Source organism: Chenopodium quinoa, unplaced genomic scaffold, assembly GCF_001683475.1.
Source record: "Chenopodium quinoa cultivar QQ74 unplaced genomic scaffold, ASM168347v1, whole genome shotgun sequence".
Lineage (NCBI taxonomy): Eukaryota > Viridiplantae > Streptophyta > Magnoliopsida > Caryophyllales > Amaranthaceae > Chenopodium > Chenopodium quinoa.
In genome coordinates this window covers 2,915,354-2,921,473 of record NW_018743292.1, presented here as the reverse complement: position 1 = coordinate 2,921,473, position 6,120 = coordinate 2,915,354, and positions in this window count along the sequence as shown.

Below are 6,120 nucleotides of genomic sequence, written 5' to 3'. Positions count from 1 at the left end.
TTAATTGACGTGTGATTTAGTCGTACATTCATGAATTAATACATCAAAGTATGGCGTTCTTTTGAGCTTCTACGGAGAGCGCAGCAGATTTCAATAGAGTAAAGCAAGTGTCAGCAGAACATATTAAGTTAATAAAGCAGGGCTCAGCAGATCAGAGCAAATTTCAGCAAAGAAGAGCTGCTCTTAAAAACAGGGCCATAATGTATTACCCGGCCGGTCTTAAAAAATTAAAAGCCGCATATGTCAATATATCATTACTTTTTTTTATTGCTATTGTTTTATTGTTAAATTTCTCTTATGAAATTTGGTGAGTAGATCGAAATAGTATTAAACTGAAGTCTCACAAGTCTATTGAGCAACCAAACCAGGTGAGCAGGCTAATTTTGAAAGCTTGAACCCAACCCCGGGAATTGAAGAACTGACCTTAGTTGACAGAATTTGAGCCAATTACTCCAAATTATATGCACATATTTATATATGCTCTTCTCAAAAAACACAAAAATATAATATTAGAAAAATCAACCATCAATCATTATCTTAATTTCGTCCGTTTTGCTTTAGATTTTTGGCACGAGTTGTTGTCATTCTGTATGATATATAGCAACAACAATCAAAGCTTGATCTGATACTTTTGCCAAATCTAGAAGTGTATGTGTATGTTCATGTTCATGCCTTTCCTAGAAGGTGCATGGTGGGAAATGGGAATTGTTAACCATGATAATGTTTAGGATTTGACAATTAGTAAATTATATATATTTATATGTTGTTGAATTAATAATGAGCGTAGTTGGATAAAGATCGATACTCTTAATAATAACAAGTCCTTCTATCTAAATTGTCCAGATTTCGTCTATATATGTGCCTATAATATTAAGACATAATTCAAACTCAATTTTACTAAGTGGTCCAACTACATCCAACCAAACTCGTTAATAAGATTGATCCACCCAATAACTATGTCTAACAGTTTACATATATTTAGTTTTGTCGTGATCCGACCTGTATAATAAGTTACCGTGTGCCAGAAGTAAAATTGAATGAGTTGAGTAGCTAAAATCTATGAAATGTTGCATGCTGCTACTTGTGACGGTAAATATTACCTCTGTTACATATTATGTGCAACTTTTGAATAATTTATATCTCACAAATAATACCCAAAAGTTGTCCATAATATATAACGGAGGTAGTATTAAGGTTTACGATAGCACAACATGGTTGTATAGCTTGAGCTAGCAGACCCATGTGTTAGGCTTACTAATTAAATTAAGTTTATTACCCAAACATGTATTGCAACGTTCTCTACTTAGCATAAATTCGACATGCGATAAGCTTCACTTGTCTCTATTTTTGGGCTAGACCCAAAAGGTGATTAGAATTATAAGCTTAAAATATCACTACGTACATATCTTCAATATTACCCAAACATGTATTGCAATGCAGCAGCTAGAGTGTTACTTTTGTTCCATCTACTTGTCTGTCTATGGTCTATCTATCTATCTATCTACTTTTAGACTAGAGCTAATGTTACTCGTGTTTATCATTTCATGTAGATTACCTGTATTGAATCTTCAGCACTCTGACTAGTTAGTGACATAGATATGAATTACCCTTTAGAAACTTTATTTTAGACTAAAATTATGAAAAAATTCTTAAATTTATTAAGTCGAACACTTGAACACGAATATGTATGTGCCTGACTTACATGAATACCTGAGTTTGAATAACAAAAGTACTATGATAATTAGTATGATTTGAGCAGAGGGGTATTTTTTTTTTTTTTAAACCTAGCCAAATAACAAATTAATTAATTTAATTAATTGCTGCTAGAGTACCTTTCCTTTTAGTCTTTTATCACATTTTTTTTAATTAACGTACCTTAATTTTCTGATAGACAGAAAGTCTTTATTGCACTTCCCTCAATAGACATAGTACTTTGTATAAAAATTTGCATCCCCTTCCCCAATCTCTCTCCTCCACCTTTTTTTTTTTCCTCTCTCTCCCTTTTGTTTTCAAATCCATTGAATTTATATTTTCATTTGACTAATTAAGATAATTACGAATAGTATAAATAATAAATCTTTTTTCATCATAAGAGTAATAATTATATACATTCTCGGTACTCGTAGTGCGATTATACATTTCTTGTTGTTTAATTAAATTAGATGATTAAATGTTAAAATTTGAAAGCAACAAAAAAATTTGTAAAAAAAATATTAAATGTTTAAATTTGAAAGCAAAAAAATAAAAATAAAAATAAAATATATATATATATATATATATATATTTTGTGAAAGGGTGTAATTATACATTTTTGGTTGATTAATTAAATTAAATGATTATAAAGTCATATGAGTTTACTTATGTTGCCATAATATTTTGTTGTATTTCATAACCGTCAACTTAATATTAGTAATTTAATCGTAAAAACAAGATGTGCTGTATAATTTTTATAATCCTGTTCAACATGTATAATTTTAATTTACGACAAAAGAAAGATCGAATATTAGTTACACTTAATTAAGAGTATTATATTCCCATACAACTCGATTAATTAATTATAATGTTCATAAACCATTTCCCCTATTTTTAGCAATCTTTTTCATTCAAAATTATTCACTACTAACCAATAAACACCAATATGTATATAGTGACATATAGTAAGCTATATGTAGGGGTGGGACTTTTCAAACCGAACCGTGAAACCGTCCGTTATCGAACCGAACCATCACGGACCGAACCGTTTATAACCCGCTAATTTTAAACCGAAAACCGAACTGAACCGTATAATGTCAAACCGAAACCGAACCGAACCAATTAATGTTAACCCGTTACGAACCGTAAACCAATAACAAACCAAACCGTTTATAAACCGAAACCGTTTGAACCGATTAATGTTAACCCGCTAATTGTTTAAACCGAATCGTTTATAAACCGAAACCCTTTAAACCGTAGGAAAAAAACCGTTTAAATCGAACCATTTACAACCCGCTAACCGTTTAAACCGAACTGTTATAACCCATTAAACCATTTAAATCGAACTATTTTCAAACTGCAACCCGTTTAAACTGATCCGATTACAAACTATTTAAACCGGACCGTTTACAACCCGTTCCATTCAAATTGAACTATTTACAGCCTTTAACAATTTGTTAGAATTCCACAAAATATATTTGATGTTTAATGTAATTTAACAGTACAATTTTTTTTACATATAATTATTGATTTAAATTTGTAAATTTTTTTGCTATTATAAAATTAAAATTATATTCTTGTATAACTAAATTAGGAGTTATAAATTAAATAAAAAAATGAAAAAATTTGGCCACCCACCCAATCCAACCACCCTCCACCCAACCACCACCGTAACCCACCCCCGCCGTCACCCCAGAACCACCCTAACACTACCCCCCACCCACCACCGTTACCTTAACCCACCCCCACCCTACCACCGTTACCGTAACCCACCCCCACCCCACCAACGTCAACCCAGACCCACCCTAACACCACCCCCGCACCCACCATAATTACCGTAACCCACCCCACCCCACCCTAAAAAAACCCATACCCAAACCTTACCCCACCCCATCCACCACCGTCACCGTAAATAATAAAAACCCAGACCCATACCCCACCCCACCTACCACCATCACCGTAACGTACCCCACCCCACCCCCTTAACAAACCCCACCCCACCCCACCCACCACCGTCACTGTAAAAAAAAAAAAAACCAGACCCAACCCCAACACCCACCACCGTCACCGTAACACACCCCACCCCATACAAAAAAATCGAAAAAAAAAACCCAAACCCACCGTAACCCCACCCCACCCACCCCCACGAAACCCAAAATCCTCGAAACCCCCAAACTCACTCTAATTGCTCACCCACCATAAAACTCCCTCCCTCGAAAAATCCTCCCTCCCCACCCACCCGAACCCAGTCTAACCGCCGCCGCACCCATCCTAACTCGGCCCCCTCCGTTGCCCACAACTTGAAAAAAAATTAAAAAGAAAAACAGAAAATAAAAAAAGGAAGAACGAAAACACCTTATATATTAATCCTGAATTTGGCCTCGAATTTGGTTTTAAAAGGCCAAATTCGATCATGAAACAACTAGATCTAGAGTTTTGTGGTCGAATTTGACCATAAAAACCGTCGTGCGTGGTGCCGGTGGACGGAGACGGAGAAACGAGATGGAAGAAAGGAGAACATAGACGGAAGAAGGGAGAAGAAGGAAGAAGAAGAAAGGAAGAAGGAAGAGGAGATGAGAGAGAAAACGAGAGAGCAGTGAGCATATTAGCAGCCATGGCTTCAAAAAATTGATAATATTACAGAAGAGGATTAAGAAAACGAGAGAGAAATCAAAAAGAGTACTAAAGAGACGATGGTAAGAGTGATCTGATTGGTGGAAAAGAAAACACACGGATCGTGAATTGGAATGTGTGCGATGATAGGTCGTTAGATGACATGCAAATCAATGGCTGATATTTAATATAAGACGGTGACACGGATCATGGGATAATGGATTTGGATAGTATGTTTTTTTTTATTCATAGCTACGTACTAATAAAAACACTACTGTACTCCTAACTTTATGTAACTTATAAATTGTAAGAAACACAAATGTTTGGAAATTGGAATTGATTCAATATGACATATTTAATGTATATTAGTTATATGTATATCAGTATATGTAATAAATAATAATGTATGGTACGATTGGTATCATACTATCATTGGTATGTATAGATAATCGATAAATGTATCTGATTATTAAAACTTAAAACAGTTGATGATCGATCTAATTGAATACTTCTACTTCCCCACCCGTTTTCTTTAACTTGTAAGTTGCAACATATATATGTTGCAGCCTTGTAGGCACGTAATCTTAAAAGGTGATTAGAGAGGGTAAGACAACAAATTAATTCAACAATATAACTTTAACACCAAAATTATGGAATAGTTACAAACAATTGTCAATTATTACTTTATTAGACTAATGGGAAATTGAATAATCGTGATTTTAATTAAACATCCAAATATAGTTCCGTAACATTAAATTATTAGTTTATTACAATATCAATTATCGATTTATCGTATTCAAAGTACCAATTCATCAAATCATGGTTATGACGCGATCTTTAAAACAATTAAAACAAGAAGCTGATAGCCTGATAATATTTGATAATGAAACAATAATACATTAATACCTTATAAATTTGTAATAGACTAATATTTAATAAGCAATAACAAGACTATAACCAAATTTGAAACATAACACATTAACATGATATAGAATGAATGAGAATTTCTGTAATTCTATATAATCTGATATCTGAATCGATTTATCGTATTCAAAGTAGCAACTCATCAAAACATGGTCATGACACGATATCTAAAACAATCCAACAAGAAGCTGATAACCTAATAATATATATTTAATAATGAAACAATAATACATTAATACATTATAAATTTGTAATAGACTAATATGATAATATCGAATAAACAACAACAAGAGTATAACCAAACTTGAAACATAACATATTAGCATGATATAGAATAATTGAATAAATGAAGATTTGTGTAATGGTATATAATCCGATGTCTGAAAATAAAGTGACGAACTCCTAACTTTATATAAAACGAAAATAGCTAATCGGTCAAAAATCTCTTAAAACCCAATTTCTACTCGATCCATTATTTTTTTCACCAACCTATTCCGACCCGCTAATGAAATGGAAATACTAGTCCCAACTTGATATAAAACAAAACGCGCTAACTGGTCAAAACCACTTTTTAGAACTCGATTTCAACCCGATCCAATTTAACCGATTACCAAACTAACCCGAACGATTTTAGCACCAAACCGAGTATAAACCGAACCGATATGAATCGAACTAGCATTAACCCGGGTAAACCCCCCCTGAACCGACCCATTTCAAAATAATCCGTTCATGACCTGAACCGATATGAACCCGGACCGACGTTGACCCGGTAAAACCGCCCTGAACCGATCCGTTTCAAACCGGTCAGATCATGACCCGAACCGTTTATAAACCTAACGGGCATTGACCCGCGTAAACCCACCCCTGAACTGACCTGTTTCAAATTGACCC